The sequence below is a fragment of the Prionailurus bengalensis genome, chromosome B1 (assembly GCF_016509475.1).
Source record: "Prionailurus bengalensis isolate Pbe53 chromosome B1, Fcat_Pben_1.1_paternal_pri, whole genome shotgun sequence".
In the NCBI taxonomy this organism is placed as follows: domain Eukaryota; kingdom Metazoa; phylum Chordata; class Mammalia; order Carnivora; family Felidae; genus Prionailurus; species Prionailurus bengalensis.
Window position 1 is genome coordinate 173,954,552 of NC_057344.1, and position 19,826 is coordinate 173,974,377.

Genomic DNA, 19,826 nt, shown 5'->3' on the forward strand with positions numbered 1-19,826 from the left:
AGAGAGGGAGACACAGAATCGGAAACAGGCTCCAGGCTCCGAGCCATCAGCCCAGAGCCCGACGCGGGGCTCGAACTCCCGGACCGCGAGATCGTGACCTGGCTGAAGTCGGACGCCCAACCGACTGTGCCACCCAGGCGCCCCCCCTTGTGACTTTCTTAATGTTTTCTTTTTTATAGTATATTTTATTGTGAGAATACAGTATTTAATACATGTAACATCCAAAATGTATATTCATTATTTATGTTATCAGTAAGGCTTCTGGACAACAGGAGGCCATTTTGAAGTTATTAAGGTAAGTTGAGGTTATTGAGGTAATTAAGTTTTGGGGTTGTTAAAAGTTATACACAGATTTGTGACTACACAGGGGGTCAGCACCCCTAACCCCCATGTTGTTCAAGGGGCAACTGTATAGCCTTTAGTTACAGGCTGTTAAGGACAAAGACATGGATTTATTTGTTTGCAAAGGAAACTCCGAGCCAACTTTATTTGTAACTGGTTATTGAATAGGAGTTTTCTGGTTGTCTTAGTTTTAGCAAATGCCTCAAAGCTGACAAAAGGTAATAAATGCCACCACATTTTAAGTGGAGATACTAGACATAGCCAGGCTGGATGTATTAAAGAATAGCAGAAAGAGCCTTGTAACTACCAACACATATCACCTATCTCCAGAATAGATTCAAAAGGGTGGTTAGATATCATTAAGTAGAGGTTCTAGACCTATGGGGAGATTGCTTTGGATTTCTTCCAAAGGTAAATGAGAGGGTCTCTAAGCATAATATAAAAGTATCCTGGCATCCCACTCTCAGCCTGCAGCTTATAGAATAACAAGAGTACACAAATTCAGTGCATGATGTGAGAGCTCTTGGAAGAGCTTGATGAGTGTCCCTGGGAGTTTTGTGGCAGGGGTGGGGATTGTGCACATAAAGATTGGTAAATAATGTTTTGAAAATATAGGTGCTTGATAAATTTTGTTGAAATGAATGGATGAGTGCTACCCACCTAGAGAATTCAGTAGGTGAGAAGTTGATGTGGATAGCCCAAAATGGGAATATGAGGAGAGAAGAGAAGCAATGATTGCAACCTGACTTCCATTTTTTGTCATGGCAAAGTCTGTGAATTTCTTGTAGATCATGTTGACTATGGGAAGGGTAGGTGGGCTTGAGTTGTCATGATGGGACTTCAGCTACCAGGGCAACCTGTTTGCAAAGGGACTATAGTAATAGAAGCCATGGGGTTAGGCGGAAGAGATGTATGGGGGGAATTGCTGCAAGCAATCAGCCAGAGAATATGCCCCCTGCATCAAGGAACTATGCAATGGGGTATCCACCTGAGACCTCTGAATAACCAACAGATACATCCTGTGAAAGAGACAACAGTTGGACTCTGCCATAATAAGAACCGACATGATGGCTTGTCTGCCTTACCCAATAGTTAAATGCAGGGATATTTGCTCCTCTTTGTCTAAAATACTCTTCCCTTGAAGTGGTCTGGGCACATCCAGAATATAAAGAAAGCAGAGAAGATGGTGGAATAAAAAAGAAACTGACCACACTTATTCCCTGATTCACTGCAAGAAAGACCTGAGATGGAGCCAAACAAAATTTTAAATTAGGTGTGAGAGTGATATTACTTGGACTGTCCCGGACATTTTAATGCCTGAAATAGAGGTGCAATTATTATAATATGACTTGTCAATAAAATCTATGGCATCTGCCCAAGATTCAGGGTAGATTCTGAATAGATCCTGATAGAGAAAGATTCCACAAAACCTGGTTGTAAGGCAGTGGTTAGAGAAAAAAATAAAGTCCTTTCCTTCTGGAGTTAGCTCATTCAATAATAACTGAGTTTATTTAATAATAAACCAGTTTCATAATTAATAGTTGTAAAGAAATAAGCTTTAAAGGAATTTTATTAGAGTCATCTTTTATTGGCATTAGCCCTCCTCTGCCTTTCAAGAGAGCACTTAATTCTCCTTCACAGGACCTCTCTCAAGTTGTAAATTTTCCTTTGGCTCTGTTGCACTGTTTTTTAAACCAACAAAACAAAACAGCAAACAAACTATGTCACACATTTATGAATAGCTCTGAATGGCCACAAGCATAAAATGCCTTTGAAATCCTCATTTTTATCTTAAAACTCCATGCAAATAGAATGTCCCCTTCCTTCATATTTGTGTGATGCCTTTCCATGCTCCAAATCTACTGCCACAAGTTGGGAAGTTTGCCTTAATATATTTTTAGTTATTAACACCGTGATGAGAATAAAAACTAAGCACGTCAATAAGGTGACAGGTTCAAAGGAATGGGACATAGCAAAGATGATTAGGGAGTGCTTCTGGCTTCAGAGGTTTTGGGCAAGCCTTGTTCAGCATAAAGGCCCTCAGCCTGTGGCGGGGATGGCCCTTCAAAGGGAAGGCACAGTGGGCACAAAGTTGGAATTGAAAGGGAGCCGTGAGCAAAGAAAGCATCCAACTGGCAGCCTTACTGGATGTGTTAGGTTTCCACGGCTGCCATAACCAATTACCACAAAGCTTAGGACACCAGAAGTTGATCTCTCACAATTTCGGAAGCCAGAAGTCCAAAATCAAGGTGTCAGCAGGCTTACTTCCTTCTGGAGGCTCTGAGGGAGAAATGTCCCGTGCCTTTCTCCCAGTGTCTGGTGGTTGCTGGCAATCCTGGCCATTGCTTGGCTTGTGGATGTATCACCCCAGTCCCTGCCTCTATCTTCGCATGGCCTTCTCCTGTCTTCTTTTCCGTCTCTTATAGGGACACTCTCATTGGATTTAGGGCCCTTCTTAATCTAGTATGATCTCGTCTTAACTTCTCACTGTATCTGCAAAGACTCTGTTTCAAAACAAGGCCACATTCTGAGGTTCCAAGTGCACAGGAATTTTTTTTGGAAGGGGGCATTATTCAACCCACCACCCTGGGGAAGACACAACTGTCTCTGGTGGCTTGGAGACTCAACTGGGTGTGGCAGTAGAATAAATAAATGCTATCTTGGGGAGAGGGAAAAATATGAAAGAAGCAGCTTGGGAAGTCCCGAGGTGCAAACGAGAGATAGTGGTAAAGAGATTGCAATGGATGGGTGGGGGAGAATGGGAAAGAGATGGTGGGTGACTGGGATATACATGGGCAAGAGTCTGGGTTTTAATGAGAGTGAAAACACAAAAAACAATGCTCAGAAAGGAGGAAGTCAGTTCCTGTCTAGATTTCCTGAGAGTGATTTGATTAGAAAAGAATGAGAATAAATCACAAAGAGACCTGGAGGGATTTCTAAGGCCATAGGGACTTTCTAGAGGTTTTTAGTTATGGTAAGTTTCTAAGGAATCTCAACAGAGCCAAGCGTAAATATGAAGTAGTTTTTATTTTTCCCCACTCAGTTAACTGAATTCTAAAGTTCTCCTCTTCTCATCCCTTAGTGATATCTCAAGCAGATTTCATATCTCTCTAGCCCTTCGAGGTATTAAAAGTGCAATCTAGGGGCAACAAGGAGGCTCTGTCGGTTAAGCGTCCCACTTCGGCTCGTGTCATGACCTCACAGTTTATGGGTTCAAGCCCCACATTGGGCTCTGTGATGACAGTTCAGAGCCTGGAGCCTTCTTTGGATCCTGTGTCTCCCTCTTTCTCTGTTCCTCCCCTGCTCGTGTGCTGTCTCTTCTGGACCTGATGTAGAGACCAGGAATGAGGGGTTGGAAGGCAGATGTCCTTTTCTATAATTGTGTTGGTTAAGGTACAGAACAAGGAGACCTCAAACTCAAGGGCTTAAATAAGATAGAAGTTTCTTTCTTTCTTAAATGTAGGACAAATATAGTCAGGAGGTCTAGGATAGGTAGCTGTGTCTACTCTACAAAGTCATTCAAGAGCTCAGACTGGCCAGTTGGCTCTGTTTTCCATAGCTCTTGCCTCCATTCTTTTTACATGGAGTCACCAGGATGAATGAAGTCCTCCTGTGCTTTCTCTGAGTATGTGGACCAAGGGAAGGTGAGTGGAGATATACCCCTTCTCCCAGGTACATGATCACAGGTCTCTAATTACCTGTTGGCAAGGGTTACTCCAACAGAAACCTCCATGGGAGTAGATACCAGGTCCTCTGTTTAGTTATACTCCTAAACTCCCTGCGAGTTTGCTCAGAGAGGGACAACCCTTGGGTGAGGCGAGGGGTGTCCTGCACATTTGTGTATCAAAGCCAGCATTCACCTGAGGAAACAAATGCTTAGTCTCTCTGTCCAGTCTCCATAAGTGATTCTACTGGCATAGCCCCTTTACTTGGCTTGAAAAGGAGAGAGTATGTTACTTCTCCCCTGAGGCGAAGAGCGTGCAGCCTAAGATCACAAACCCTGGTATCCCAGTGCTGCTGACTTGCTGCCGTCCCCAGCACTCTCAGGTGGCTGGGAAGTATGAGAGTGAGGCAGTGGTGGGGAGGGCCATTGTCTGGTTCATTGCCCTGATGGAAGTCCTTGGCCTTTGGCAGCTCTCTTAAGAACAAAGGGTATATAACACTTTCTTGTCTTTGGTTTTGGATCCAAATCGTAGGGAAAGTTCCAGTCAATACCCTGTTATGTAATCAGTAGAACCAACAGATGGGAAGGGAAATTGAAATTGTTGGTGGGCTACTGAATTACATAGAAGATGAGCAACTTAAAATTCTAGCCTAAATTTGGATTAAATAATTATAGAAAAGACATATCACTCATAGTAGTAGAAGAAAAAGCAGAGAATAATAACATGGATTTATGTCCATTGACTAAGAAAGTCCACTTAATGGATATATCCTAAAGAAATAATTGTTCAGACACATCCTAAGGAAATGCATGAAGATGCTGCTTATGGCAGAATTGTTTATAATAGCAAAAATTGAAAACAACTTAAATACCTAACATCAGAAGATTGGTTAAATACATTGTTAATTAAAATATGCATTGTAAATAAAATGGAATGTTATTAGGCCAATACTAAAATTGTAGGTGATGAGGAGAACAGAGGCAAAAGAAATGTGGATAAAATTAAATTTCCTCACAACTTGCAGCCCGTTGACAAATATTGAGACAGGCAGAACATGACACTCAAGGAATTCACAACTGCTCTAACTTTAATGCTTTGCTAGAAGCCAAACACCTTAGCTTGACAATAGCCTGATCTCCAGGATCCTGTAAATCTTCTTTAACATATGAAAATCCTTTTGGAAATTTCTGTCTTTATCCCCCCAACTTAAAACTATATAATCAATCTTTCCTCACAATCACAGCGCAGCTCTTTCTGTCTATAGGTCCTGTCCCTGTGCTTTGATAAAAACACCTTTTGCAGCAAAAGTGTCTCAAGAATTCTTTCTTGACCATTCACTCCTGACCCACATTACATCATAGATATTTACTGACATGAAAAGATATTTATAATGTGTTATAAATTAAGAAGAGCAGATAACAAAACAGCATACAGTCTAATGCTATCAGTGTGTGTGTGTGTGTACAAATTTTCTGTGTGTGTGTGTGTGTGTACAAATTTTCTGAACAGCAATTTGGCAGCAGGCATCAAGAGACTAAATCATGTTCATTTACATTAAAAAAGTTTGCATGGTTACTACAAAAATGATATTGGCTTATCTGTATACAGTGAGATTACCATTGATTTATTTTTTTCCTTTTTATTGATTTATATTTTTTGATTCTATTCAGTTAACATATATGCCTTGGGTGATAAAAAAAAGTAAAATAACGAAGAAACTTTTCTTGAGAACACATACACATATATTTGCTTGACCTTGTCGTAGAGAAGAACTTTGTAAACCTAAAAGCAATGTAACAGTAGTCTGCTGGAACTTGTCTGTATAGATTGTGAGAGCTTCCTGTTAAACATTTAGGAATTTTGCAATCATGTCAGTTGGCAGCTAGAAATCAACCATAGTGGAAATATTTATACTGCAGGTATTGGCAAATGCTACAAATCAGGCTTTTTGGGGGAGTGGTGGTGGTGGTGAGCAACCTGGTTTACCAGCACACAACTGAATGACAGTGCTAGCAAAGAGAAAGTCAGTTTTCTTGTTTATATAAAACTATGCATTTATTGGTTCAAAAGATCATGAAATGAAAAGTAAACAATGGGGGAAGGTGTTTGCAAAAAGTCTGACAGACAGTGTCAGTGACATAAAATAGAATGCATAGTTAAATAGTAAAAACATAACCCTGCTAGAGAAATAGGCAAATGACATGAACAGGTAATTCACTAAAAGATACAAATTGCCAATAAACGTGAATAACTGAGACATTTATAATAAAAGAAAATAAAAATGAAACATAGATATCACTCTTCATGTATGAAATTGTCTCCAAAATGCTACTTTTGTGGAGAATGTGGAGAGTGAGTATTCTGACCCCCTTGGGAGCAGGCAGATTGGCACAAACTTAATGGTGAGCACTTGGCAGTTATGTGTCAAGAACATAAACTTGTCCATGCCCTTTAACCTGTTAATTTCTTTCAAAAATATATCCTAGACAACAGTAGAAAACTCCAACCAAGATTGTGTACAAAGTGCTTATTGACATTTTATGAAACTGAAAGAGGGAACCTCCTACCAGGTAAATAGCTAGAGACAAGGATGGCCTTGGCCTACGATTTACTCAGGTAGCAGTTTCAAAAATTTGGCTGGAAAACTTTCAGTAATTAAGGGAGAATTAATGAAAAGGCAGATGTCCAGGTGATGCCATTTTTTATTCCCAGCCAGCTTGATGGGACACAATTTGAGCTCTAGGATCAGGTGGGTAGGAGGAATGGTGGTGTGGGGGAGAGTAGGGAGGGAGGGAAGGAAGCAGAGGCACTCCCCCCTGCCCAAACTAAGGCACTGTGGTCATAGCATTGTTCTTGTCCTTATTGATTAAGAAACCATACTCTATACCCCTTCCTGATAAAAGCACTCAATAAACAAGGACTAGATGGGAACTTTCTCAGCCTGGTGAAAAGCATCAGTGAAACATTCCCAGCTAGCATCATACTTAATGGTGCAATACTCCACACTTTGCCCCCTAACATAAGGAACAAGATGAGGAGTTCTGGTCTCATCACCTCTATTCGACATTGTCCTGGAAATGCTAGCCATGACAATAAGGCAAGCACGTGTTATAAAAAAGCATGCATATTGGAAAGAAAGAAGATGACGTTTTGCAGATGACATGATCTTGTTTGTAGAAAATATTTAGGAATCCACTAAAAAACTAATTAAAACTAATAAACAAGTGTAGCAAGGTTGCAGAGAAGATATACATACAGCCAATCTACACATGAAAAGATGCTCAACATCATTAGGCATCGGGGAATTGCAAATTAAAACCATAACGAAATACCACTTCATTCCCACTAAGAAGGCTATAGTAAAAGTCAGACAATCACTAGTGTTAGCAAGGATGTGGAGAAATTGGAAGACTTTCACACTGCTGGTGGTAATGTAGAATGGTGCAGCTGCTTTGGAAACAGCCTAGAACTTTTCAAAAGGCTAAACATAGCTACCAATTGATGCAGCAATTCCACACCTAAGTACATACCCAAGAGAAAATGTGTCCATAGAAAAACCTGTACCCAAATGTTCACAGCAGCATTATTCATAAAAGCTGTTAAGTGTAAGCAACTCAATTGTCCATCATCTGTCAAGTAGATAAATAAAATGTGGTATATCCATACAATGGAAAATTATTTAGCAATAAAAAATGAAACACTGATAGCAGCCTAATACGGATAAATCTTGAAAACACCAAGCTAAGTGAAGAGACCAATTACAAAGAAGCCCATATTGTAGATTCCATTTACATGAAATGTCCAGAATGGGCAAATCTATAGGGATTAGTACAATGTGTAGTGGCTTTCTAAAGTTGGAGCACATGCAGGTGTGGCCGGTGACAGCTAAGGCGTATGGTGTTTCTCTTTAAGGTGATGAAATATTCTAAATGGATTGTGGTAACAGTTGCATAATTCTGTGAATATATTTAAAGCCATTGAATTGTGTACTTTAAGTGGGTAAACTTTTTTATGGTATGTGAGTTCTATCTCAATAAAGCTTTTGTTTAAAAAAGAAGAAAAAAAACAACTATAGGTCATATCTTAGAGGCAAGATATTTACAATGCCCTAGATCCAAAGAGAATGCCTGGGTATGGAACTAGGGATGGGCAGAAACTGCTATTGAGAGAAGGTGAGGAGTGGGCTGGAGTGTAAGATATGGGAGCTCTATTTGAAGTTAGTTCTCTGGGCTGCTATTAACTGGGCTTAGGTTTGTGCTTATTTGCATGGCTGTGATGACACTCCATCTAGACCTGGGCTTTCCAACATCTCCAGCCCACTGAGCACCTGAAGTGCAGGTAGTCCAAATAGGATGTGCTGTAGGTATAAAACACACACTGGATTCTGAAGACTTAGAATAAAGCACATATAAAATATCTCATTAATAATGTTTGATATTGATTACCTGTGGAAATAATATTTTGTAGCTATTAAAGTAAAATGTTAAACATTTTACAAAGAGGGGTACCTGGGTGGCTCAATCGGTTAAGCATCAGACTTTGGATCAGGTCACGATCTCATGCTTCGTGGGTTCAAGCCCCACATCAGGCTCTGTGCTGACAGCTCAGAGCCTGGAGCCTGCTTGGGATTCTGTCTTTCTCTCTCTCTCTCTCTCTCTCTCTCTGCCTTTCCCCTGCTCATGCTCTGCCTCTCTCTCTCTCTCTCTCTCTCTCTCTCAAAAATAAATAAATTAATTAATTAATAAACATTTAAGAAATTTTTTTACAAAGAAATTATATTCTGAAAGGGCGGGCCTACGCCGGCCGACTCCATCTTGTTCTGTGTCCTTCACCTTGACCACACCTCCCCTTGAGTAAACCCCCCCTCACCTGCCTAACAGGACTCGGACCCTTCCCCAGGACCCTTCCCCAGCCAATCGGCTGAGGCCATAGCCATTACCTCACCAACTGCCCCCAGGCCCCAATAAAACCTTTGTCCTTTTGAAACTCGCTCTCTTTCCCTGGTATCTCACCGCTGCGTCGGTGCAGGTAGGGGATTGAGCTCGAGCTAGCTCGAATAAAGGCTCTTTGCTTTTGCATCGGACTCGGCTCCCTAGTGGTCTTTGGGGATCATGAATTCTGGGCATAACAATTCCTGAGAATTAAAGTTTTCTTTAGGACACATGGATCAATGCATGGGTGTACATGATTACAAGTGTGTGTTCGTCCAATGGCAATAGGGAGGAAAGAAGGAGGTGGGTGGGCAATCGGAGTGGTGGGAGGAAATTTGAAGGGAATCACAGGACTTCAGAGTGCTCACAGGCTTTGCTTCCTGCCCTGTGGGCTTTCCTCTCCAGACCTGGTTCAAAGTCAAATACGTCTGGGAGCTGAATTCTTACTCAGAAACCACCCTCGTCTCCAGTGAAGGGTCTGAGGGAAGAAATGGTAAGAGTGGAGGAGGGGGAGGTTCATTCTTGCAGTTTCAGAAATATATTTATAGATACATTTCCCCTATTAAACAAAGTGTAGGGGCGTGGTAGGGGGAAACAGAGAGATACACAGAATATTAGAAGAACCCCAAGTTCTGAGTTAAGGGAAGTTGGCCTTGCTCACTGGGGAAAAAGAAGCTGATCACAGCAAAAAATTGTATCCAGTCTATGACTGCCCGTCGTACAATACTAGGCTGGGGACAAGTTCTGAGGCAGACAGCTGGCATTTCTTAACTTTATTTGCCCATTTGTGGTGGTTGCTGATGAGGTTTTGGGGTGATGGGGGGTCCGAAGCTGACAACCAAGAACATTCTTGAAGACGTCTTTGGTGGAAAAAAGATGATTTTATTAAAGCATGGGGACAGGACCCATGGACCATGAGGAGAGACTGGTTATATGTTATGGAGTTGGGGGAGGTAAAGTCCAGGGGAAGTTTCCGATGAGATTTTCATCTGCTAAAGACTCCCAGGATACTGGAGGCCTAGCTACTGTCAAACTAAGGTTGTTTTCCCTCTAGCAAAGCATTAGCATTAAGACAATAGGGAGTCCCTGGAAAAAAAGCCTCAAGTATTTGTCTGGGCTGCAGGTTATAAGGAAATTTAATTTTTTCTGCCATTTCTTTCTGCCTTTGTTTCCCACATCAGTTGTTGCTTTTGTTATGTCAAAAGAATGGCACTATCAGAATGAATTCCTAGAGTGTGCAGACAACTAACCAGAAGGAGATGTCTTCGACTTTACTGTTAGATAGTATGTTTCTCACATGGAGTTTTAAAAAATAACTTAAGTTTATTTATTCATTAAGAGAGAGAGAGGGGGGGGGGCGGGAGAACAAGTGCGGGAGGGGCAGAGAGAGAGAGTCCCAAGCAAGCTCTGTGCTGTCAGCACAGAACTTGACTCGGGGCTCCATCCCCTGGAACCGGGAGATCATAACCTGAGGTGAAATCAAGAGTCAGACGCTTGGGGCGCCTGGGTGGCGCAGTCGGTTAAGCGTCCGACTTCAGCCAGGTCACGATCTCGCAGTCCATGAGTTCGAGCCCCGCGTCAGGCTCTGGGCTGATGGCTCAGAGCCTGGAGCCTGTTTCCGATTCTGTGTCTCCCTCTCTCTCTGCCCCTCCCCCGTTCATGCTCTGTCTCTCTCTGTCCCAAAAATAAATAAACGTTGAAAAAAAAAAAATTAAAAAAAAAAAAAAAAAAAAAAAAAAAAAGAGTCAGACGCTTAACTGACCGAGCCGCCCAGGTGCCCCTAAAAAATCACTTTTTGAACTAAGTTTGAAAATATCAATGGCAAAAAATTCAAGCACCAGACTGTCTCGGAAAACAAGTTTGTTAAAAACAAGGGACTAGTTAGCATCCATTCTCTATTAGCACATGAATGATCTTCTCTCTCTAGGAGTTTTAGCAGAGTGCTGATCTTGACCCCTCCCTCTTTAATGGGGGACTGATCAAAACGCAAGAATAGAAGCAAAGCATCTGAGACACAGCCGGGTCTGCTCTTCCTTTCTCAGCCCAGCCGCCACAATATGCATTTTGAATTCAGCCAATAATCATCTGTGGTTTATCAACAGCATGTTTTTCACTTCGCACAGAAACAGCAGTCAGCTGTCTAGAATGAAAGAGCCACAGAAATTCTATTTTAATACAGGCCTATCAATTAACCCACCAGCCCCTATTCTCCATATGAATAGGAGAAAATTGGTTTACACTTCCTGTGTAATTTCAGTGGGATTCAGTAGATGGCACAAAAGAGCTTTTCTTCCCACCCCCAACATTTAAATATAGTTGCTAGTGAAATAAATGTTCCAGGAAGTACTTAAATTTCCTACAGATTGCCAATGCGACCGACTGGCAGGTTTGTTGGTAAGCAGCAATATATATATTTTTTAATATCCTATAGAAAGAAAATAATGGTTTAACTAGTGATCAGACACAAAAATCTCAAAAGTCTCTGTGATTAAGAGACACTGTGGGTTTGGGGTGTTTTTCTAAGTGGGTTATTTCTGATGCGTACTTACTGTGGTTTGCACTAGTGTTTAATTATCAGCTGCTCATCCTAAGTCAGAGAAAGGGTTTTTTTGGCGTGTCTTTGTTTTTCTTTGGATGACACCTCATCGCATGCATGGCTGGCTCTCAGGAGACTTATGTGAGTTGAAGGATGAATATTCCAGTCGCAAACACCTCACAGTTTTCTTACAGAGCTTCTCTCTGTTGGTTTCAGATGGCATCGTTCTTCTTCCCGTCCTTCCCCGTTTCTCCCTTTGCAATGAGAATGCTGCAGAAAAGGGGGGTGTAGGTAAATTAGTCCTGGAGGTGGTGCTGTCCTATAACCCCTCTGTTTTATGGACAGGTTTATTTTATTTCTCTGGGCTGTTCCACAAGATCTTCTTTTCTGTTTTCTCAAGCCACCGAAACCATTCTGGGTGCTACTAGTCAGATGGAATTGTAGATCTTGAAAAATGTTTCCCAGGCTACACCCACTTTGATCAAAAGAGTCGAAAGTAGCTGCATCTTGGGACGTCTGGGTGGCTCAGTCCGTTAAGCTTTTAACTATTGATTTCAGCTCAGGTCACGATCTCCTGGTTGGTCAGATGGAGCTCTGTGTTGGGCTTCAGGCTGTCAGTGCAGATTCTCTCTCTCTCTCTCAAAATAAGTAAACTTAAAAAAAAAAAACAAAAAAAAAGGAAGTTCATCTTTACAATAAAAAGGAAAAGTTTACAAAACCACTTAGGAAACAAAGCCAAAAAACTCTTGAACTGGTTCTGATCTTTTCAACTTAATAGCTAGTTGGCCTTGTGTAGAGAAGACTTGTAAATACTATTTGTGGTGCCGAACTTAATAGTGCCAGATTGATTGTATGGATTTTATCCATTCAATTTCCCCAAAGTCTCTAAAGATAATTCAAATGTATCGATGCATTGTCTCATATGAAGTGAGGCTAAATCTATCTTTTTTAAAATGTTTATTTTTATGGAATACTTGGGTGGCTCAGTCAGTTAAGCCTCTGACTTCGGCTCAGGTCATGATCTCATGGTTCATGGGTTCAAACCCCATCTTGGACTCTCTGCTGACAGCTCAGAACCTGAAGCCTGCTTCGGATTCTGTGTCTCACTTTATCTCCACCCCTTCCTGATCGTGCTCTGTCTCTGTCTCTCAAAAGTAAATCAACACTAAAAAAATGTTTTAATGTTTGTTTTTATTGGTGTATAGAAATGCCACAGATTTCTACATATTGATTTTTTATATCCTGTGACTTTCCTGAACTTCACGTATCAGCTCTAGCAGTTTTGTGGTGGAGTCTGGGTTTTCCACATAGAGTATCATGTCATCTGCGAAGAGTGAAACTTTGACTTCTTTCTTGCTGATTTGAATGCCTTTTATTTCTTTTTGTTTTCTGATTGCTGAGGCTAGGACTCCTAGTACTATGTTAAACCACAGTGGTGAGAGTGAACATCCTTGTTCCTTAGGGGGAAAGCTCTGTTTTTCCCCTTTGAGGATGATATTAGGAGTGTGTCTTCCATATATGGCTTTTATGATCTTGAGGTATGCTCCTTCTATCCCTACTTTCTTGAGGGTTTTCATCAAGAAAAGATGCTGTATTTTGTCAAATGCTTTCTCTGCATCTACCGAGAGGAGGTTCTTGCTTGTCCTTTCTTTTATTGATGTGATGTATCACATTGATTGTTTCGCAGATATTGAACCAGTTCTACATCCCAGGTATAAATCCCACTTGGTCGTGGTGAATAATTTTTTTAATGTATTGTTGGATCTTATTGGCTAGTATCTTGTTGAGAAATTTTGCATCCATGTTCATCAGGGAAATTGGTCTATACTTCTCCTTTCTAGTGGGGTCTTTGTCTGGTTTTAGAATCAAGGTAATGCTGGCCTTGTAGAATGAGTTTGGAAAATTTTCTTCCATTTCTATTTTTTGGAACAGTTTCAAAAGAGTAGGTGCTAACTCTTCTTTAAATGTTTGGCAGAATTCCCCTGGAAAGCCATCTGGTGCTGAACTGTGGTTTGTTGGGAGAATTTTGATTACTAATTTGATTTCTTTACTGGTTATGGGTCTGTTCAAATTTCTATCTCTTCCTGTTTCAGTTTTGGTAGTTTACATGTTTCTAGGAATTTGTACGTTTGTTCCAGATTGTCCATTTTATTGGCATATAATTGTTCCTAATATTCACTTATTATTGTTTGTATTTCTGTTGTGTTGGTTGTGATCTCTCCTGTTTCAATCTTGATTTTATTTATTTGGGTCCTTTCCTTTTTCTTTTTAATCAAAGTAGCTAGTGGTTTATCAATTTTGTTAATTCTTTCAAAGAACCAGCTTCTGGTTTCACTGATCTATTCTACTGTTTCTTGTTATTGTTGTTTTGATAGTATTTATTTCTGCTCTAATCTTTATTATTTCCTGTCTCCTGCTGGTTTGGGGTTTTATTTGCTGTTCTTTTTCCTGCTCTTTAAGGTGTAAGGTTAGGATGTGTATCTCTGACCGTTCTTCCTTCTTTAGAAGGCCTGGATTGCTACATACTTTCCTCTTCTAACCACCTTTGCTGCGTCCCAGAGGTTTTGGGCTGTGGTGTTATCATTTTCATTGGCTTCCATGTACTTTCTAATTTCCTCTTTAACTTCTTGGTTAGCCCATTCAGTCTTTAGTAGGATGGTCTTTAGTCTCCAAGTATTTGTTGTCTTTCCACATTTTTTCTTGTGGTTGATTTTGAGTTTCATAGCATTGTGGTCTGAAAATATGCACAATATTATCTCCATCTTTTTGTACTTGTTGAGGGCTGATTTGTGTCCCAGTATGTGAACTGATCTGGAGAACGTTCCATGAATGTGTATTCTGCTGCTTTAGGACGAAACGTTCTGAATATATCTGATAAGTCCATCCAGTCCAGTGTGTCATTCAAGGCCATTGTTTCCTTGTTGATTTTGTGTTTAGATGATCTGTCCATTGTTGTAAGTGGGGTGTTGAAGTCCCCTACTATTATGCCATTGTTATCTATCAGTTTCTTTATGTTTGTGATTAATTGATTTGTATATTTGGGTGCTTTCACATTTGGACCATAAATGTTTACAATTGTTAGATCTTCTTAGTGGATAGACTCCTTAATTATGATATAAGGCCTTCTTCATCTCTTGTTACAGTCTTTATTTTAATGTCTGGATTGTCTGATATAAGTGTGGCTACTCCGGCTTTCTTTTGGTGACCATTAGCATGATAGATGGTTCTCCATCCCCTTACTTTCAATCTGAAGGTTTCTTTGGTCTAAAATGGGTCTCTTGTAAACAGCATGTAGATAGATCTTGTTTTCTTATCCATTCTGTTACCCTGTGTCTTTTGATTGGAGCATCCAGTCCATTGACGTTTAGAGTGAGTGCTGAAAGATATGAATTTATTGCCATTATGTTCCCTGTAGAGTTGGAGTTTCTAGTGGTGTTCTCTGGTCCTTTCTAGTCTTTGTTGCTTTGGTCTTTTTTTTTTTAATCTTTTCTTCCCTTAGAGAGTCCCCCTTAAAATTTCTTACAGGGCTGGTTTAGTAGTCACAAACCACTTTAATTTTTGTTTGTCTGGGAAACTTTTTATCTCTCCTTCTATTTTGAATGACAGTCTTGCTGGATAAAGAATTCTTGGCTGTATATTTTACCAATTCTGCACTTTGAATATATCCTGCCACTCCTTTCTGGCTTGCCAAGTTTCTGTGGATAGGTCTGCTGTGAACCTGATCTGTCTTCCCTTGTAGGTTAAGGACTCTTTTTCCCTTTCTGCTTTCATGATTCTTTCTTGGCCTGAGTCTTTTTTGAATTTGGCTATGATATCCCTTGTTGATGGACAGTTTTTGTTGAACCTAATGGGAGTCCTCTGTGCTTTCTGGATTTTAATGTCTGTGTCTCCCCAGGTTAAGAAAGGTTTCCACTATGATTTGCTCACATAACCGTTCTACCCCTTTTTCTCTCTCTTCATCTTCTGGGACCCCTCTGATTCTGATGTAGTTCCTTTTTAATGAGTCACTGATTTCTCTAATTCTTAAATTGTGCTCTTTTGCCTTAGTCTCCCTCTTTTTTCTGCTTCATTGTTCTCCATAAGTTTTTCCTCTCTATTGCTGATTCGCTGCTCTGCCTCATTCATCCTTGCTGCTGTGGCATCCATCAAGATTGCAGCTCGGTTATAGCATTTTTTTTTTTTAATTTTTTTTTTCAACGTTTATTTATTTTTGGACAGAGAGAGACAGAGCATGAACGGGCGAGGGGCAGAGAGAGAGGGAGACACAGAATCGGAAACAGGCTCCAGGCTCTGAGCCATCAGCCCAGAGCCCGACGTGGGGCTCGAACTCACGGAGCGCGAGATCGTGACCTGGCTGAAGTCGGACGCTTAACCGACTGCGCCACCCAGGCGCCCCTAGCATTTTTTATTTCATTCTGACTAGCTTTTATCTCCGCAGGAAGGGATTCTAATCTGTTTTCAATCCCAGCTGGTATTCTTATTATCGTGATTCTAAATTCTGGTTCAGACATCTTGCTTGCATCTGTGTTGATTAAGTCCCTGGCTGTCCTTTCTTCCTGTTCTTTCTTTTGGGGTGAATCCCTTCATTTTGTAATTTTGAAGGAAGAAAAGAAATTAATAAGGTAAAAAAGATTAAAATTAAAAAATTAAGAACAACACAAAAAAATCAAATAAAGGATGCTAAATCCTAGGTGTGTCCTGATTTGGTTGTTGAAAGGAGCTTGATAGGTTAGAGAAAAAAAAAGGAAAGAAAAGAAAAGAAAAGAAAAGAGGAAAATGCTTGCAAATTTGAAAAAAAATGAATACAATTAAATTGAGTAAAATGAAATAATGGAAGTAAAAAATAAAATTTGAAAATTTTACAAAAAAGTAAAAAGATATACTAGAAAAAATTAAAGAAAAATATTTTTAATAGAATGGAAACTAAAAATAACTTTTTTCTCTTTTTGTATTCAAGAATAAGAAAAGAAAAGAAAAGAAAAGAAAAGAAAAGAAAAGAAAAGAAAATTCGATAGATGGACCAGCAAAAAGACTGAAGTATGATTGAAATTACATCAGTTTTCCCTGGAAGTTGAACTATGAAGCACTTTATAATCTGTAAAGTAAGCAGGTGGAGAGACTTGTGTCGTTCTTGAAGAGTGATGTTGGCCAAGTTGGGCAGAGCTCAGTGTAATGGCTCCATTTTCCACTAGAAGGCACTGCGTAGCTTACTGGGATGGATTGTTGTGGCACTTGTAGGTGTGTATGCACATGCACAGGAGGGGTGAAGATGGCATCACCCAGCTGCCCAGTCTCTAGTATCAGAACTCTGTACTTATAGTTTGTCTTTGTACTCTTTCCGACCAGCAGTTGCACACCCTTCCTTTGTCTCCAGCTTTCCCCTCCCTGTTTTTATATTATTCTTGCTTCCTTTCCCTTATGTTCATCTGTTTTGTATCTTAAATTCCACATATAAGTGAAATCGTATATCTGTCTTTCTTTGACTTATTTCACTTGCCATAATACAATCTAGTTCCATCCATGCTGTTGCAAATGGCAAGACTTCATTATTTTTCATTGCCAAGTAAAATTCCATTGAATATATATGCCACACCTTCTTTATCCATTCATCAGCTAATGGACATTTGGCCTCTTTCCATAATTTGGCTATTTTCGATAGTGCTGCTATAAACATGGGGGTGCAGGTGCCCCTTCAAATCAGCATTTTTGTACCTTTTGAATGAATATCTATTAGTGCAATTGTTGGGTCATAGAGTAGTTCTATTTTTTTTTTTTGAGGAACCTCCATACTGTTTTCTAGAGAGTGGCTGCACCAGTTTGAATTCCCACCAGCAGTGCAAAAGGGTTCATCTTTCTCTGCATCCTCACCAACATCTGTTGTTGCCTGAGTTGTTAATTTTAGCCATTCTGACAGGTGTGAGGTGGTATCTCATTGCGGTTTTGATTTTCATTTCCCTGATAATAAGTGATGTTGAGCATTTTTCATGTGTTTTTTAGCCACCTGGAGGTCTTCTTTAGAAGAAGAGAAGAAAATCTTTTGCCCATTTCTTCACTGGATTATTTGGGTTTTTTTTTGGGGGGGGGTGTTGATTTTGATAAGTTTTTTATAGATTTTGGATACTAACCCTTTACCTAATATGTCATTTGCAAATATCTTCTCCCATTCTGTCGGTTGCCTTTTAGTTTTGCTGATTGTTTCCTTCGCTGTGCAGAAGCTTTTTATCTTGATGAGGTCCCAATGGTTCATTTTGCTTTTGTTTCCTATACCTCCAGAGACACATCAAGTAAGAAGTTATGGGACTGAGGTCAAAGAGGTTGTTGCCTGTTTTCTCCTCTAGGATTTGGATGGCTTCCTGTCTTACATTTAGGGATTTCATCCATTTTGAGTTTATTTTTGTGTATGGTGTAAGAAAGTGGTCCAGTTTTTTCAACACTATTTGCTGAAGAGACTTTTCTTTTCTATTGGATATTTTTTCCTGCTTTGTCAAAGATTAGTTGGTCATAGGTTTGTGGGTCTATTTCTGGGTTCTGGAAAACTATTCTGGGTTCTTGATCTATGTGTCTGTTTTTGTGCCAGTACCAGACTGTCTTGATGATTACAGCTTTGAAATACAGCTTGAAGTCTGGAATTGTGATGCCTCCAACTTTGGTTATCTTTTTCAGGATTGATCTGGCTATTTGGGGTCTATTGTGGATCCATACGAATTCTAGTATTGTTTGTTTGAGCTCCGTGAAAAATGCTATTGGTATTTTGATAGGAATTGCATTAAATGTGTACACTGTTTTGGGTAGTATAGACATTTTAACAATATTTATTCTTCCAATCCACGAGCATGGAATGTTTTTCCATTTTTTGTGTCTTCTTTAATATCTTTCATAAGCTTTCTATAGTTTTCAGTGTATAGATTTTTCACCTCTTTGGTTAGGCTTATTCCTAGGTATTTTATGTTTTTTGGTGCAATTGTAAATGGGACCGATTCCTTGATTTCTCTTTCTGCTGCTTCCTTATTGGTGTACAGAAATGCAACTGAGGGGCACCTGGGTGGCTCAGTCAATTAAGCATCTGATTTCAGTTCAGGTCATGATCTCACAGTTCGTGTGTTCAAGCTCCGTGTTGGGCTCTGTGCTGACAGCTCAGAGCCTGGAGTCTCCTTTGGATTCTGTGTCTCCCTCTCTCTCTGCCCCTCCCCTGCTCATGCTCTGTCTCTCTAGCTCTCTTAAAAATAAATAAAACATTTAAAAATTTTTTTATAAAACCACAGTAAAAAAATGTAACCGATTTCTGTAATTGATTTTATATCCTGCAACTTTCCTGAGTTACATATTAGTTCTAGCAGGACTTGATAGAGTCTTCTGGGTTTTCCACATAGGGTATCATGTCATCTGCGAAGAGTGAAACTTTGAATTCCTTCTTGACAATTTGGATGCCTTTTATTTCTTTGCATTGTCCAATTTCTGAGGCTAGGACTTCTGGTACTATGTTGACTAACAGTAGTGAGAGTGGACATCCTTGTCGTGTTCCTGACCTTAGGGGGAAAGCTCTCAGTTTTTCCCCATTGAGGATGATATTAGGGGTGTGTCTTTTGTATATGGCTTTTATGATCTTGACGTATGATCTCTCTATCCCTACTTTTTTGAGGGTTTTTATCAAGAAAGGATGCTGTATTTTGTCAAATGCTTTCTCTGCATCTCTTGAGAGGATCATGTGATTCTTATCCTCTCTTTTATTAATGTGATATATCACATTGACTGATTTGCAGATATTGAGCCAGCCCTGCAGCCCAGGAATAAATCCCACTTGATCGTGGTGAATATTTCTTTTAATGAATTGTTGGATCCAGTTTGCTAGTATCTTGTTGAGAATTTTTGCATCTATGTTCATCAGAGAAATTGGTCTATAATTCTCCTTTACTGGAGTCTTTGGTTTTGGAATCAAGGTAGTGCTGGCCTCAAAGAATCAGTTTGGAAGTTTTCCTTCCATTTCTATTTTTTGGAACAGCTTCAAGAGAATAGGTGTTTACTCTTCTTTATATGTTTGGTGGAATTCCCCTGGAACACCATCTGGCACTGGACTCTTGTTTGTTTGGAAATTTTTGATTACTGATTGAATTTCTTTACTTGTTATGGGGTCTGTTCAAATTTTCTACGTCTTCTTGTTTCAGTTTTGGTAGTTTACATGTTTCTAGGAATTTGTCCATTTCTTCCAGATTGCCCAATTTGTTGGCCTATAATTGTTCATAATATTCTCTTATTATTTTTTGTATTTCTGAGGTATTGGTTGTGATCTCTCCTCTTTCATTTGTGATTTTATTTATTGGGGCCCTTTCCTTTTTCTTTTTGATCAGTCAGGCT